We start from the raw sequence: 18,192 nt of genomic DNA, 5'->3' as shown, positions 1-18,192 counted from the left end.
GCATGGATGTGATCGCGGCCTTGATTGGTCGGCGCTGAGACTGCCCCGCCCCCTGCCTCGTGCCCCCCGCCTTGGAGACGCCGCTGCGCGCGGCCCCGCCCCCCCGGGACTAGCGGCGGGGCCACGGGGGCGGGGCGGGGCCGGGGTCCCGCGGGCCGAGGGGGCGGGGCGGGGTCTTGCACGCGACGGATCGCAGGCAGGGGGCGGGGACCTGGGGCGCGCGCGGGGGCCGGCGGGGGTTCAGCCCGCAGGTGGAGGTCTCTCAGGTAGCTGGCTAGCTCTCTGGAAGAGCCGGGGCTGGCGTCTCCGCGGGTGGAAGAGGATGTGGCTGGGGTCCCGCGACACAGGGGTTCCGCAGGGGCCGAGGTCATGCTGGCAAATGCAGGGAGAGGCGAGGGACCCGCAGGTCAGGAAAAGAAGATCCTGAGTGGCCAAGGGAACAGAGGAGCAGCCTCCAGCCGCGTCTCCTGCCGCTCAGCCCGGCTCACTGGCACTCCTGGCTCCTGACGGACTTCTTCCCAAGGCCCCGCGCACCCGGGAGTTTTCCAGCCCCGCGGACCCTGCAGCGCCTTGGCTAGATCTCCGTGAAATCAGGCGTCGAGCTATGGTACATTTATTTTCGGGCCTGTCGCCCCTACTATCCTTGTAGCATCCTCAAGGACAGGGCCTAGTGTTTGGCAGAGATTCAACTAATTGTTACACTCTCGAATTCATTCGTTAGCAGCTAATCTTTGAGTGCCCACAAATTCGAGACACTGATATAAAACGGGATATTGCAGTCAACAAGACAAAGCCCTTTCATGGAGTAGGCGAAAGACTAAATACAAGGGGCAGGTAGTGATAAATGCTGTGAAGAAAAGAGAAGAAAGGAGGGAAATTAGACCAAGGTTTAGGAATTAGGAAATTCCTAAATTAAGAAAGGAGGGATGGAGAGGTTGCGGTGCCTGGCTGAATACTCTGTATGGCATCTCATTACTGCCCTCTCCCACCCTGACCTTGGCAGCCACCTGCCCTCCTCGCGCCCTGCTTGCCCATCGTGTTTCCTAAGCACCGACTAAAAAACTGGATTCTGACTGTAGACGCTTATTCTACCTCAGTTAAAGCAGGAATGATCTGAGTCTGATGGTTCTAAGAGCAGTTTGTGGGATACATTTAGGATAAGCACATTTTGACTGTGTCAGGGGCCATGATAATGATTTAGCGGAGCCTTACTGTACCCCCAGAGAGAGAGTATTTTTAGCTTCTTTGAAATCCCAGTTTTCCGATGGCTTTCAGCCTGTGGCCCTAACTCTCTTGTGAGTAACACTCTTCACTTCTTGGCAGACACAAGAGGTTTCTCCAGCTTGAAAACAGAGGCAGCAGCCCCCTGCTGCCTATCTCTCTCATTTGTGTGCATTTCTGTCATTTGACTCAAGGCTGGCCAAGATGTCTCATGGTCTTTCTTTCCTCGTCTTTCTTCCTCCCTTAAACAGATATTTGTTAGGCACCAACTATGTTCCAGGTATTGTTCTAGACACAAGGGATGCAGCATTAAACAAGACAAATAAAATCTTTGCCCTCAAGGAGCTTACCATCTAGTTGAGGATGAGATAGAGAGTTATGCATAGATCCTGAGGATCTCCAATTTTGCCAAGCTGCTGGTGAGTGAGTATACTGAGGGTGACCCGCCTGCTGCTGCCTCCTGGGGACAGCATGCTTGACCTTCTGAACCAGCTGCTTCAGGAGCTGAAGTTGAAGCTGAGGCAGGACCAGGCAGCTGGTAGCCACAGCCTCTCCAGCTCAAACACCAGAATTACAGGTTCCAAAGCTCTCAACAGTGCCCATGGTACTCTTGGCTCTCATGTCTTGAAAGAGGCTGGGAGCAGAGTTGGTTTTTTGTTTGTTTGTTTGTTTTTGTTTTTTTTTGAGATGGAGTCTCACTCTGTTGCCCAGGCTGGAGTGCAGTAGTGTGATCTCAGCTCACTGCAAGCTCTGCCTCTGGGGTTCACGCCATTCTCCCACTTCATTCTCCTGAATAGCTGGGACTACAGGCACCCGCCACCATGCCCGGCTAATTTTGTTTTTGTATTTTTAGTAGAGACGGGGTTTCACCATGTTAACCAGGATCGTCTCAATCTCCTGACCTCATGATCCGCCTGCCTCGGCCTCCCAAAGTGCTGGGATTACAGGTGTGAGCCACTGCGCCTAGCCGGGGAGCAGAGTTTTATCAGAGACAGATTTGGTGGGTCCTATGTGGGAGTCAAATGACCCTTCCTTTGCGTAATAAAGTCTCTTGCCTACAAAAATTGAAATAACATAAATGAGGTGGTACTCTAGACAGAAAGAGGAGCATGTATGTACCAATGTAAGAGGCAGCCTGGGGAGGTGTGAGAGCCAAGAGGGAGATGGAAGGTAGACTTGTCAGTAATTGCTATTCTTAAACATTGAGAAAAGTCAACAGCACATAAGAAGTTAGATATACACAGAGACACAATATTAAGTCACCAAAAAAGAAATCAATAGAAGTATATGACTGATTCACAAATGAGTGGGACAGGTACAACCAAAGGAACAGTCTGGGGACTGCATTTAGGAGAGGTGGCAGGCTTGACCTTATCCAGTGAGAGTCAGGTCTGCAGAACTGAGAGGAGTTAGTGGAGTCTGACCCAAGGTACTTCATCAGGAACCAGTGGGGAGGAACTGGAGGGGAAAGGGAAACAGAGACAGCTAAGTTGCTTTTAGCTATACCCATTCATGGCAGTGTCTTCGCCTGCGTCTCCAGAAACAGAGCCTGATTCTATAGCGTAGGAGTAAAGCAAAAGGAGTAAAGTAGGGAGGAAGGAAGAGCCAATACCAGGATGGTTATTAATCTGGCCTCCACTAAGTATGGCTGATTGCTTCTGCTCAAGGGATTATCCTCTGAGAAGCCATATAAAATGAGTCTCAGAATAGCCTATGGGAGGGGGAAGGGAAGGAAATCTATCCATCAGCTCATCTCATTGAATAAAGACTCACACCAGTTGTTCATGCATAGGTGCCAAGTGGGCTTCTACAGTGTCCCAAAACTCAGTGTCAACAGGGAACCTAGCAAGAGGCACGTGGCAGGGCCACGAGGCAAAGTACTGTCAGGGTGCAGCTGTGTGAAGTCAGATGGTACCCACGCAGAGCTTGATGCCACAGCAGCTGCTGGAACGAAAGATGATTGATGCTACAAGGGTGATGCCCGTGATGCACAAATTTTTGTACCATATAGTGTGCCCCATTTCTAAAGGGCCCCAGAAAAGCAATCCTTAGGAGCTCTGAAGGGAGCCACAGAAGGGCTTCCAGCAGTTCTAGAACTTTCTTATGGTAACACCACAAAGAAAGAGTTGCATCCCACCTGACTCTGTTCTCTCTTGCTTTCATGTCTCTGTTCACTTGTCTGTTTCCTCTGTTAGACCATGAGCTTCTTTATTGTTCTTATTGATATACCTGTGGCAGGAAAAACAACTCTTTTCACCAACCCATTTCATTTTCCTCCTAGGTTCATAATAAAACTATATTTCTCAGTAATCAGGTAGACCCATGTAACTGAGCTCTGGGTAATGGAATCTGGACAGAAGTGGTAAATATATCCCATTTCTGGACATCCCCTAAAAACTCCCATGAGATCTTCCAAACTTCTCCTTTCCTCATGCCTGGCCAGGTGCAAAAATATTGAGTGGAGGACTCAGAGGCCCCAGAAAATGGCAATGGTGGCTCACTGCATAGAGTAGAACCTCTGTGCTCACTTGCACTGGATCATGTTGTAAACAAGAAATAAAATGTCATGGTGTCAAGTCACTGAAATGTGAAGGTTGTCTGTTACAGCTATTAGTATACCCTGTCTGATACAGTACTTGTCTAACTTCATTTGATTCCATGTCACTCCAGGGCAGGGACTGTGTTTGTAACTCAAGCACAAGTGCAATGCGTGGCACATAGTAGGCGTTTCTTGAAGTATGGACAAGAGTAAATGAGCTGATACCTGAGCCTGGTCTCAAAGATCAGAGGTAGAATGCCAAGCAAGGTGGCAAGTAGAAAGTGTTCCTTGAAGGGGGCATAGCATGTGTAGAGGTAGAGAAACTAGGGAAAATAGAGTCAGTTCTCAGCACTGCAGAAGGGTCATGGATATGGTTAGGGTGAGGCTAGAAAGAAGGCAAGGGCCAGATCACGAAAAGTCTTGTATGTTACATGAAGGAGTTTGAAATTTATCCTACAGGAATCATTCAAGGATTAAAAACAAGAATGTGCTGTCATCAAGTTTATCCTTAACAAACATCTCTCTAGCTACCTGGAAAAGGATGGATTAGAAAGGGAGAGTCAAAAATACAAAAAAATTTTAAAGCAATATTTCGTCTTCTCAAGTTATTTGTCCCATAAGATTTTCCACTAAAAAGAGGTTTTGGGGACAAGTTAGTTTGGGAAGTTGAGTATACTGTAGCCTCTCCTGGAGGTTCTTGGAGATTCCTGTTCACATATTTAAAACCCTGAGAGGTCCTGCACTAATGAAATCTGTTAAAGTTTAATGTAATAGTTCTCAAAATTATTTGACCACAGAACCCTTTCTTCATTGAACACCTATTAAAACTAGTATCACAGCTGGGCGTGGTGGCTCATGTCTGTAATCCCAGAACTTTGGGAGGCCTAGACGGGTGGATCACGAGGTCAGGAGATCGAGACCATCCTGGCTAACACGGTGAAACCCCGTCTCTACTAAAAATACAAAAAATTAGGCGGGTGTGGTGGTGGGCACCCGTAGACCCAGCTACTCAGGAGGCTGAGGTGGGAGAATGGCATGAACCCGGGAGGCAGAGCTTGCCGTGAACCGAGTTTGCACCACTGCACTCCAGCCTGGGCAACAGAGCAAGACTCCGTCTCAAAAAACAAACAAAAAAACTGGTATCACTTAGGACTCAATTTGCCTGCATAAATATGAGAAAACGATATAAAAAGATTAAAGTTGATTTCTGTCTTACATAAAAGAAATTTGGGAAGCAGGCCATCCAGGGGTGGCATGGCAGCTCTCCGGTACCTTCAGGAATTCAGGCTTCAATGTTTTTGCTCCATTATCCTTAGCTTTCATTCCCAAGGTCACTTCATGGTCCAGAATGGCTGCTGGAGCACCAGTCCACATGTCCTTGGAAGGAAAAAGGAAAGGCAAAGTAGAAAAAGTGGAGTTGAGTCCCTTAAACAACCTTCCTGGAAATACTACACATTTTTGCTTATGTCTCATTGTCCAGAACCTGGTCATGTGACCATGCCAAGCTGCAAAGGAGGCTAGGAAATCTGGTCTTTTATTTTGCTTTTCTATGTGCCAAGTTAAAAATTGGGTCTGTCACTAAAGAGTTGAGAGACTCAACTAGCAGTTTCTGGCACAATGCCCTACAGAAATAATGTTCCACAGAACCTAAATTGGGATAAAATGACTAAGTAAGGAGATTGATTTTTTAAACATTTTTAGCAGCTTTATTGTGGTATAATTCACATACCATACAATTTGCTTACTGCAAGTATATAGTTTGACGATGTTTAGTAAGTTTATACAGTTGTGCAACCATCACCACAATCCAGTTTTAGAACATTTCTGTCACCTTCAGAAGTTCCTTGTTCCCACTTGCAGTCAATCTCCACTCCCACCCCCAGGCCTGAGAAACCATTGATCTGCTTTCTTCTTTAGAGTTCTGCCTTTTAAAGAAAGGTCATATAAACAGAATAGTACAATATGTAGACATCCGTGTCTGGCTTATTTCACTTAATGTAATAATTGTGTGGTTCATTGTGTTGTAGAAAGTTTTGTCAGTTTGTACTTTTTAAAATTGCTTGAATGGCATTCCATTGTCTGCATATGCCACCTTTTATTTATCACTTACCAAATGATGGACATTCAGATTGTTTCCACATTGGGACTATTATGAATAATGCTCCTATAAACCTTCAGGTAGAAGTCTGTGTGTGGACATATGTTTTCATTTCTCTTGGGTAGACGCCGAAGGAGATTGGTGTTTAAAATTGAATTCGTTCATTGAAAAGATATTTATTGAGTGCCTATTACTGACAAGTACTGTACTATATGCCAAGGATACAGTAGTGAATAAAATTTGACGCAAACTCAGCCCTCATGGAGCTTGCAGTCTATAGAAGAGAAAGGCATTAGTCCAGTAGTCATGCAAATAAATGTAACATCACAGCAGTGGTAAGTGTATGCCATAAAGGAGGGGTATAAGATACTGTGAGAGATTATGCTAGAAGGATCTGCCTTTGTCAAGGAGGTCAGGAAAGCTGCCCTTGAGCTGAGATCTGGAGTGTGTAAGAATGTAGTCACTCTGATTTCTGTGTTTCAAAGTAATATATCTTAGGAAGCCATATACTTATTTCCAATAATGCTGCCCTTGCAGACATGTCTGAGCCAGTTTATAGATATGCTGGTCTTGGGCCTATTTGTGCTTAAAGTCTCTATGTTTCAGTCTCTCAGAGTTTTTGAAAACTGTGAAGCAAACACAACTCCCTGTCAGTAAAGGTACATTTTCAGTCATTTCTCTCTCTCTCTCTCTCTTTTTTTTTTTCAGAGACAGGATCTTGCTATGTTGCCCAGGCCAGTCTCAAACTCCTGGCCTCAAGCAATCCTTCTGCCTTGGCCTCACAAAACACTGGGATTACAGGTATGAGTCACTGTGCCTGGCCCATCTCTTATATTATTTTCTGTATGTTTGAAATATTTCGTGATTAAACATCTTAAAAATGTACTTTTTAGTTCCCTTGAGAATTGTACCTGCCAAGCAGCCCAGCCTTTCTTGTCAGACCCTGACCTTGTTCTCTCTCTGTGGGAAGAGGAGTCATGATCAGAAAGTGACTTCTGGAACCTGGAACTGAGGGGATGATGCTAATAGCCAGTGTTCTGGAACTACACTGGTCCAATCCCTGTATCTCCACTGTAGGGGTGAATCTGCCACGAGGCATTCTCCTTCCAGAAGCTCCATTCTCCAGAACAAAGCTGGATAGACTAGTTAAGCCCACAGGCTTTGAAGCCCTACAGATGTGGTTCAAATCTCAGCCCTACCACTAGTGTCCTTAAGAAAGTCACTTAACAGGCCAGGCATGGTGGCTCATGCCTGTAATCACAGCACTTTAGGAGGCTGAGGTGGGTAGATCACCTGAGGTCGGGAGTTTGAGACCAGCCTGGCCAACATGGTGAAACCCTGTCTTTACGAAAAATACAAAAATTAGCTGGGCATGGTGGCACACACCTCTGTAATCCCAGCTACTCAGGAGACTGAGGCAGGAGAATTGCTTGAACCTGCGAGATGGAGGTTGCAGTGAGCCAAGATTGTGCCACTGCATGCTAGCCTGGGTGATAGAGTGAGACGCCATCTCAAAAAAAAAAAGAAAGTCACTTAACTTACAGTTTCTTGATTCCAATAATAGGGTTGTTGTGTGGATTAAATGATTCATGCCAGGTGCTTAGCACATGGCAACTGCTCAACAAACTGGTTATTACTATATAATTATTACAGCCTTTCCTCTGCCTCCCATTTCCCCATGTTCTGTATAGACTTTCCCCCTTTGTTGACTTGCTGTTTTTGAAACATTAATTCCATTGATTGAACTGAAGTCAATCTCTGTTCTTGTGTTTGGCTTGGGGAACCTTCTGTCTTTTGGAGTGCCTTCTGCTGATATATGGCCTCCATCCCTCATGTATTAATCTCACTGATTTAACTCTTACAGTGCCACAGAGCTCTCATTCTCACCCATGTATAGCACTACCGCTATTTTGATTTTTTAAATCCAAGGTTATATATAAAAATGACTGCAGTCCCTTTCAGTTACTATAATTTATGGAAAATCACACCTCAAATGTTCTTGGGCAGGATTTTTCAAAAACACTACCCTGAAACAGCTTCGTAAATCCTTCATTCTTGCTCAACAGTGTACTTTCCTGCAATGACCATTAGACAGTTTCAGCGATAAAAACTTGCTTAAGGCCGGGCGCAGTGGCTCACGCCTGTAATCCCAGCACTTTGGGAGGCTGAGGCGGGTGTATCACTTGAAGTCAAGAGTTCGAGACCAGCCTGGCCAATGTGGTGAAACCCTGTCTCTACTAAAACTACAAAAATTAGCTGGGCATGATGGTGTGCATCTGTAACCCCAGCTGCATGGGAGGCTGAGGCAGGAGAATCACCTAAACCTGGGAGGCGGAGATTGCAGTGAGCTGAGATAGCACCGTTGCACTCCAACCTGGGCAACAGAGCAATACTGTCTCAAAACAAACAAACACACACAACAACAACAACAAACTTTCTTAAGCTTTTTACTGAGCTTCAAGTTGCTGTGGAATCCTTTTCTTTATGTGTGCAATTCTGCCATCACCTTTACTGACCAATTTGGAGAGGCTACCATCTGAAAACTGGTAATAAAAACAAGCAACACTGTTATACATACTAGAAACAAAAAACTATAGTTTTAAAAAATGAATTAGTTTCCATGTTTTTGCTGAGGTGAAGCATGGTAGCTGTCCTTCCATTTGGCCCCCAGTGATACTCATCTGCTGGGATTCAAACCCTTATACTGCCCTCTCCCGTACTGAATAGAGCTGATTTATATATGTAACCAGTAGGATATTGCAGAAGTGACAGAGTGTAACTTCCAATGCTAGTCACAAATGGCATTGCAGCATCTGTCTTGCTCTTTTGGGTAATTTGCAATGGGTAGAGTCCGTTTTCATGACATGAGGACATTCAGTCAGCCTTACGGAAAAAGTCTTTGTGGCAACGACTCAAGACCTCTTGTCAGGAACCATATGAATTGGCCATCTTGGAAGTAGATCCTCCATGCCTAGTCAAGCCTTCAGATCAGACTGCATCCATCCCCAGCCAACATTTTGACTACAACCTCATGAAAACCTAAGTCACTCTCAAATTTCTGACCTATGAAAACTATGTAAGATAATAAATGTTTATTGTGTTTTTTTTTTTTTTTTTTTTTTTTTTGAGACGGAGTCTCGCTCTGTCGCCCAGGCTGGAGTGCGGTGGCGCAATCTCGGCTCACTGCAAGCTCCGCCTCCCGGGTTTACGCCATTCTCCTGCCTCAGCCTCCCGAGTAGCTGGGACTACAGGCGCCCGCCACTGCGCCCGGCTAATTTTTTTTTCAATTTTTAGTAGAGACGGGGTTTCACCATGGTCTCGATCTCCTGACCTTGTGATCCGCCCGCCTCGGCCTCCCAAAGTGCTGGGATTACAGGCGTGAGCCACCGCACCCGGCGTTTATTGTTGTTTTTAAGCCACCAAGCTTTGGGGATAATTTGTTATGCAGCAATAGATAACAATATTTCCTTGGGTGATACAAGTGACAGCTATCATTAAGGGACTGTATGTGTAAAATGTGCTTGGTTATTGTATAAAATTTGCCCCACATTTTAAGTGTTTTCTTAACATATGACCTGCATCCAGATATTTTAGGTTATTCTATGACTCATTTCAGTCCCATTCAGCAAACATGCTATATTGGTCTGTTCTCACACTGCTATAAAGAACTACCTGAGACTGGGTAATTTAGCGAGAAAAGAGGTTTACTTGACTCACATTTCTGCAGGCTGGACAGGAAGCATGATTGGGGAGGCCTCAGGAAACTCACAGTCATGGCGAATGGGCAAAGGAAAAGCAAGCATGTGTTCACATGGCGGCAGGAGAGAGAGAGAGAGAGACAGAGACAGAGAGAGAGAAAGAGAAAGAGGAAGTGCTACACACTTTTAAACAACCAAATTTCATGGGAACTCATTCACTATCATGAGAACAAAAAGGAGGAAATCTGCCCCCATGAGCCAATCACCTCCCACCAGGTCCTTCCCCCAACATTGGGAATTACAATTCAATATGAGAGTTGGTTGGGGACACAGAGCCAAACCATATCACATGCATTGCCTACATGTTTCAAAACCTGTTCGTGACAGAAAACTCCAGATCAACCATCAGCAATTTGAACCAAACTGATGGCAGTAAGTTGTTTTTCTCCATCCAATTCCGTTTCTTGTGAATGATGCTTATGCTTTCATGATTGTAGTTAAAACTCTGGATGCCAGGAAGTCCAGCTCCTACCACTTCTTTTGCTTGTTTTTGGAATATATGCCAGAAGGGAATAAAGTTGGAGAGAATGACGCCCCCATGTTACTAAAACATGCACTGTTACATTGACAGTTTGTAATAGCTAATTTTATTGTATAATTAATATGAGCTAAACACTCTTTTTAAAATTTTTAAAAATAATTTCAATTTTTATTTTAGATTCAGTGGGTACAGTGAATATTGTGTGACGCTGAGGTTTGGCGTATGAATGATCCCGTCACCTAGGTGGTAAGTACAGCACCCAATAGGAGTTTTTTCAGTCCTTCCCTCTTTCCTCCCTCCTGCCACTAGTAGTCCCCAGTGTCTATTGTTCCCATCTTTATGTCCATTTGTACCCAATGCTTAGCTCCCACTTTTAAGTAAGAACATGTGGTATTTGGTTTTCTGTTCCTACATTAATTAGCTTAGGATAATGACCTCCAGTTACATCCATGTTGCTGCAAAGGACATGATTTTATTCATTTTTATGGCTACATACTATTCTATGGTGTATATGTACCACATTCTCATTATCCAATCTACCATGGATGCCCACCTAGGTTGATTCTGTGTCTTTGCTCTTGTGAATAGTGCAGTGACGAACATATGAGTGCATGTGTCTTTTTGGTAGGATGACTTATTTTTAGGAGTGGTATATACCCAGTAGTAGAATTGCTGGATTGAATGGTAGTTTTGAGTTATTTGAGAAATCTCCAAACTGCTTCCCACAGTGACAGACTAATTTACATTCCCACCAATGGTGTATAGGTGTTCCCTTTTCTCTGAAGCCTTGCCAGCATCTGTTATTTTCTGACTTTCTAAGAATAGCCATTCTAACTTGGGTAAGATGGTATTTCATTGTGGTTTTGATTTGCGTCTTGATGATTAGTGATGTCGAGCTTTTTTTTTTATATATGTTTGTTGGCCACTCATGTTTCTTCTTTCTTCTTTTGAGAAATCTTTGTTCATGTCCTTTGCCTACTTTCTTTATTTTTTGGAGACAGGATTTCATTCTCTTTCCGAGGCTGGAGTGCAGTGGTGTGATCATGGCTCACTGCAGCCTTAACCTCCTGGGCTGAAGCAATCCTTCTACATTAGCCTCCTGAGTAGGTAGGACTACAGGCACATGCCACCACATATATTTTTTTTTTTTTTGTAGAGATGGGGTTTCACAGATCGTGTTGCCTAGGCTGGTGTCAAACTTCTGGGCTTAAGTGATCTGCCTGCCTTGGTCTTCCAAAGTGCTGGGATTGTAGGCCTGAGCCACTGTGCTTGGCCCTTTGCCTACTTTTTAATGGAGTTGTTTGTTTTTGCTTTCTTGATTTGTCGAAGTTCCTTACAGATTCTGGATATTAGACCTTTTTTAGGTGCATAGTTTGCAAATATTTTCTCTCATTCTGTAGGTTGTTTACTTTGTTGATAGTTTGTTTTGCTGTGCAAAAGCTCTTTAGTTTAATTAGGTCCCACTTACCAATTTTTGTTTTTGTTGCAATTGCTTTTGAGGACCTAGTCATAAATTGTTTCCCAAGACCAATGTCCAGAATGGTATTTCCTAGGTATTCTTCTAGGATTTTCTTATAGTTTGAGGTCTTACACTTAAATATTTAATCTATCTTGAGTTAATTTTTGTGTATGGTTAAAAAGTGTGGGTCCAGTTTCATTCTTCTGCTTATGGTTAGCCAGCTATCCCAGCACCATTTATTGAATAGGGAGTCTTTTCCTCATTGCTTATTTTTTTCAACTTTGCCAAAGATCAGATGGCTACAGCTGTGTGGCTTTAATTCTGGGTTCTCTATTCTGTTTGTTGGGCTGTGTGTCTGTTTTTGTACCAGTACCATGCTAACTTAAAATTGAGTAATGTGATGCCTCTGGCTTTGTTCCAAGCACTGTTTTAAATGCTTTACATGTATAAAATATTTAAGTCTTACAAAGAAAAAGTTGTTATTACCCTCATTTTACAAATAGTAAAACTGAGGCACATCACTGGAAGGAAGGCCCCATCTCTGTCCGTCAGCCACAGGCCCAGTTGCCAAAGTGTAGCAGTAACTACCACACCAATAGCAGTTCAGTCCAGTGTCTTAGCTTCCCAGGCTCCTGCTGTAGGTATCACAAGCAAAAACAAGGCTGAGATTTTACAGAAGGAAAAGTGAAAAGAAAGCACCAACAAAGCATACAAAGAAAAATATTTACAGAACACAGATGCTGTGATGGTTAATGTTATGTGTCAACTTGATTGGGCTAAGGGATGCACAGATAGCTGGAGAAACATTTCTGGGTGTGGCTCTGAGGATGTTCCCAGGATAAATTAGCATTTCAATCAGTAGACTTAATAAAGAAGATCGCCCTCACCAATGTTAGTGGGCATCGTCCATTGAGGGCCCAAAGAGAATAAAAATATGGAAGAAGAGTGAATTCCCCCTCTCCTTGAACCAGGACATTGGAGCTCCTGGTTCTCAGGCCTTTGGATTCTGGAACCTATACCTGCACTCCCCTCACCTCTATTCTCTGTTCTCAGGCCTTCAGGCTTGAACTAGGGATTATATCATAAGATCTCCTGGTTCTCAGGCCTTTGGACTCATACTGAATTAAACCACTGGATTTCCTGGTTCTACAGCTTGCAGATGGCAGATTGTGGAAATATTCAGCCTCCATAATCATATGAGCCAATTCCCATAATAAATCTCCTCATATATGTGTGTGTGTGTGTGTGTGTGCATGTGTGCATGCTTGTGTGTGTCCTATTGGTTCTATTCTCTGGAGAACCCTAATTCAGATGTCTTATAGTAATTTTAAAAGATGAGGCTGGGTGCAGTGGCTCATGCCTATTATCCCAGCACTTTGGGAGGCTGAGGTGGGCGGATCACCTGAGGTCAGGAGTTTGAGACCAGCCTGGCCAACATGCCAAAACCCCGTCTCTACTAAAAATACAAAAATTAGCCTGGCGTGGTGGCAGGCACCTGTAATCCCAGCTACTCATGAGGCTGAGGCAGGAGAATTTCTTGAACCTGGGAGGCAGAGGTTGCAGTGAGCCGAGATTGTGCCAGTGCACTCCAGCCTGGGCGACAAGAATGAAAATCCATCTCAAAAAAAAAAAAAAGAACAGGGCCAGGTGCAGTGGCTCACACCTATAATCCCAGCATTTTGGGAGGTGGAGATGGGCGGATCACCTGAGGTCAGGAGTTCGAGACCAACCTGGCCAACATGGTGAAACCCCGTGTCTACTAAAAATACAAAAAAATTAGCCAGGTATGGTGGCAGGCGCCTGTAATCCCAGCTACTCAGGAGGCTGAGGCAGGAGAATCGTTTGAACCTGAGAGGTGGAGGTTGCAGTGAGCCAAGATTGCGTCAATGCACTTCAACCTGGGCGACAGAGTGAGACTGTCTCAAAAAAAAAAAAAAAAAAGATGAACAGCAGCAGCTTAGCTTTACTGACTTAATGGTTCTCAAAGTGTGGTTCCTGGACCAGCAGCAGCATCTAGGAACTTGGTAAAAATCCAGACTCTTGGACTCCAACCCAAACCAACTGGATCAGAAAGTTTGGGGGTGGGGCTAGAAGCCTGTGCTTAAATGTATGCTGAAGTCTGAGCTCTACCGACGTAGGGGACCCAGCTGTGGCTAAATCTGGGCTGTGTGACTCAGAGCCCATGACAACTCTGGGGAGTCATTACAGCACCAATTTTGGAGTCCAACAGCAACAATGAAAGATATTCTAGCCAAAAAGAAACATGACTGTCATTCCTTCGTAGGAATGGAATAAAGCAGGGACCTTCAATGTGCCTTTGATGCCCCCTGTCAAATACAGATTCCTGGGCTAGGATGAAGGATATCCACCTAACTTAACTTGAAAATATGGATTAAGTGCCAACTATAGTGGATGAAAGCATGTTGAGAGGAGGCTGAAAGAAGCCAGGTCACTTTAGAGCAAATTAGGTAGTATAATATTCACTAGCTGCTATAATAAATATACACACAAAAGAATAATGGCTCCAACAAAAAGAAGTTTATTGCTTGCTTATACAGTACTTCAAGGTAAGTATTTTTTTCTTTGTTTCTTTCTTTCTTTCTTTCTTTCTTTCTTTCTTTCTTTCTTTCTTTGTCTTTCTTTCTTTCTTTCTTTCTTTCTTTCTTTCTTTCTTTCTTTCTCTCTCTCTCTGTCTCTTTCTTTCTTTCTTTCTTTCTTTCTTTCTTTCTTTCTTTCTTTCTTTTTCTTTCTTTCTTTCCTTTCTTTCTTTCTTTCTTTCTTTCTTTCTTTCTTTCTTTCTTTCTTTCTTTCTTTCTTTCTTTCTTTCTTTCTTTCTTTCTTTCTTTCTTTCGTTTTTTGAGACAGAATCTCACTCTGTTGCCCAGGCTAGAGTGCAGTGGCACGATCTTGGCTCACTGCAACCTCTGCCTCCCCAGCTCAAGCAATTCTCCTGCCTCAGCCTCCTGAGTAGCTGCAATTACAGGCACATACTACCATGCTGAACTAATTTTTGTACTTTTAGTAGAGATGGGTTTTCACCATGTTGGCCAGGTTGGTCTCAAACTCCTGACCTCAGATGATCTGCCTGCCTTGGTCTCCTGAAGTGCTGGGATTACCGGGGTGAGCTACCACGCCCAGTCTAAAGGAAAATATTTTTGGTTGACAAATCACAATCCTCTAGCTGTTGATTCAGGGGGATTCCTTCTATGCCATAACTACATCACCCCTAGGGTTTTGTCTTCATCTGCATCCAACTAGCAAGAAGAGATTGTGGTTAGGACACACCCCCTTTTAAAAAGCCTAGAAATCACACATATCACTTCTGCTCACGTGTCATTGGCTAGAACTCAGTTACATGGCCACACAAAACCACAAAAGAAGCTGAATAATGTAGTTTGTATGTACCCAGGAAGAAGAGGAAATGAATTTTTGATGAAGAGATAGCAAGATCTTTTATCAGGAACAGAATGGGATGATAAAAATAACTGGATTGTGGGCTCCAGTTATTTAGATAGATTTTAAAAACTTTTTTTTTTTTGTTCTTCTTCAGTATTCTTAGCACCTGACAGGTACCTTGCAGAGCTCAGCAAATGTTGGTTGAATGATGGAAAACACTGGAAAAATGATGGGAAATGGTGTCATACCTGTTTCTACTTCTCCCTCCCATATCCATGGAGAAATTCTGGCTAATTTACCACCTTCTTTCTTGCTAATCCTGTATTTAACCCCAGAATCCCTATCAACTCAGAGCTCCAGGCAGACATTATTATTATGATGATGATATATTGTTTTGAGATGGAATCTTGCTCTGTCACCCAGGCTGGAGTGCAGTGGCACATTTTCAGCTCACTGCAACCTTTGTCTCCTGTCTTTAGGCGATTCTCCTGCCTCAGCCTTCTGAGTAGCTGGGACTATAGGCACCTGCCACCACGACTGGCTAATTTTTGTATTTTTAGTAGAACCAGGGATTTCACCATATTGGCCAGGCTGGTCTCGATCTCCTGACTTCAAGTGATCTGCTCGCGTTGGCCTCCCAAAGTGCTAGGATTACAGGTGTGAGACACCACACCTGGCCAGGCAGATATTATTAGTCAACTAGGAATGGCTCGCAGTATGAAACCTAATTGCTATCTCGGGACATTGACTTTTTGCTATAGTCATTTCATCTGTAAAATTGGTATAAGCCCTGTCTAGGCAGTTTCTCAGAGGTGCCTTTTTAAAATTATTATTTTTTGTTTTTATACACAGGGTCTTCCTGTCACCCAGGCTGAAGTGTAGCAACATGATCACAGCTCACTGCAGCCTTAAACTTCTGGGCTCAAGTGATCCTACAGGTAGGTGGGACTACAGGTACGCACCACTGTGCTGTCTAATTTTTTGTTTTTTATTTTTATTTTTGTAGAGATAGGGTCTCACTATGTTTCCCAGGCTCAAAGTATAAACCTTTTATGTATAATTCACTGATGTCTTAGTACTGGCCAGAGCTTATGTTTATAAACCAGTGATCCTACATTGTTGAAAAGTTAGTGCCTTCAAAATCTTTTGACTCGGGGCTCTAGAATCATCCAACTGTTGAGGAGTGGCATCTTCCCAGACCAGACTGCTGATCACAAGGAATTGTACTTCCTCATTCATTTCTGAAATATTATTTTGGCCAAGACTCTGATAACATCACATTTTCCATTACATTTTTCTTGAAAGGTTTTGAAGTAGTATGAACTATGGCCTCATGGACCAGTGTTGAGCTCCATGAAGGAGTCTCAACACTTCTGTGTAGCCAACAAATGAATGGTATCTCCAGGAGAGGAGCTGGGCCACTCTGACTCACCCAAACAACTTCACTCCAGTTTTAACTTATGTGCATGATGGCTTATTGACTTAAACATGTTCAGAAATCTAGCAGTCGTTTAGCCACGCTTCTCAGTGGTCACATCTTGACATGATCAGTCATGAGGTCTATGGCCAGTAATTTGTTACCAATAAGGCACCACAGTCTGAATGATTTGCCTTCTTTTAAAAAAAATAAATAGAAGGCCAGGTGCAGTGGCTCACGCCCGTAATCCCAGCACTTTGGGAGGCTGAGGCAGGCGGATCACCTGAGGTTGGGAGTTCAAGACCAGCCTGACCAACATGGAGAAATCCTGTCTCTACTAAAAATACAAAATTAGCTGGGCATGGTGGTGCATGCCTGTAATCCTGGCTACTTGAGAGGCTGAGGTAGGAGAATCGCTTGAATCCGGGAGGCAGAGGTTGCCGTGAGCTGAGATCACACCATTGCACTCCAGCCTAGGCAACAAGAGTGAAACTCCATCTCAAATAAATAAATAGGAACAGTTATTCTTATAATAATGTCATTCCTATTCATTTGCATTCTGATGTGCTTTCCTGAGCAACAGGGCAGAGGGAGGCATTTTAGCTCAGCGCTGGGAATTTCACACTACCCTCAGTCTAACTTATCTGTGTCTCAGCCTGTGATGAGAGACCATTAACAGTTTTGACAACTATAAATTATGGTCATGTTTGTGAGTGGTGATGTTCATGGTTACTGCCACTGCTTATCCTTTTGCTTCAGTAGTATATGCCTTCTCACCTTATTACTAGTACCTGTGAGGGGAAAGTCTGGGGCAAAAACCAAAACTTGTTGTTAAAAATAAAACTAGCTGGCCGGGCGCAGTGGCTCACGCCTGTAATCCCAGCACTTTGGGAGGCCGAGGCGGGCGGATCACGAGGTCAGGAGATCGAGACCATCCTGGCTAACACAGTGAAACCCCATCTCTACTCAAAATACAAAAAAAAAAAAAAAAAAAAAAAAAATAGCTGGGTGTTGTGGCAGGTGCTTGTAGTCCCAGCTACTCGGGAGGCTGAGGCAGGAGAATTGCTTGAACCCAGGAGGCGGAGCTTGCAGTGAGCCAAGGATCGTGCCACTGCACTCCAACCTGGGTGACAGAGCAAGACTCCGTTTAAAACAAAACAAAACAAAATAAGCTGGGTGCGGTGGTTCATACCTGTAATCCCAGCACTTTGGAAAGCCGAGGCAGGCGGATCACCTGAGGTCAGGCGTTCAGAGACCAGCCTGGCCAACATGGTGAAACCCATTTCTACTAAAAATATAAAAATTAGCTGGGCGTGGTGGCTGGCACCTGTAATACCAGCTACTTGGGAGGCTGAGGCAGGAGAATTACTTGAACCTGGGAGGCAGAGGTTGCAGTGAGCCGAGATTGTGCCATTGCACTCCAGCCTGGGCAATAAGAGAGAAACTCTGTCTCAGAATGAATGAATGAATGAATGAATGAATAAATAAATAAATAAATAAATAAATAAAATAAAGAAAAAAAAAGTATCTCATGCTTAGAGACAAACACTATCTTTGACATGAAATGTGGATTTGTTGGAGATTAGGGGAGTTTCCAGTTAGAAAAGGAGACATCTGGATAGTCTGTAAATTGTGTGTAAAGCTCTGAACGTGACTAAGCCTCCGTCCTCCAGGATGAACCAGTTAAAACAAGGGACTTTTGCACTTGATGGTTTCTCTATCTGAAATATAATACTCTGCCTTTAAGTAATTAACTTCTGATTCCCTGCATCACAGCACAAGCATTGCTTTCTCAAGGAAGCCTTATTAAATATACTCTTATA

The 18,192-nt window shown here is 43.9% G+C and overlaps 1 long non-coding RNA gene across 1 annotated transcript; it reads left to right on the top strand.

Moving 5' to 3' along the window:
• Window positions 1–252: 252 nt before the first annotated feature.
• Window positions 253–16,984, top strand: LOC140709058 (uncharacterized). Its single transcript, XR_012089388.1, has 4 exons — window positions 253–607; window positions 6,567–6,659; window positions 10,275–10,343; window positions 15,805–16,984. It is a non-coding gene; the product is annotated as an uncharacterized lncRNA (long non-coding RNA).
• The last annotated feature ends 1,208 nt before the right edge of the window (window positions 16,985–18,192 follow it).

The sequence above is a fragment of the Chlorocebus sabaeus genome, chromosome 2, assembly GCF_047675955.1.
Source record: "Chlorocebus sabaeus isolate Y175 chromosome 2, mChlSab1.0.hap1, whole genome shotgun sequence".
Taxonomy (NCBI): Eukaryota; Metazoa; Chordata; class Mammalia; order Primates; family Cercopithecidae; genus Chlorocebus; species Chlorocebus sabaeus.
The sequence above is the reverse complement of the archived record's forward strand: the minus strand, read 5'-3'. Positions and strand labels throughout refer to the sequence as shown.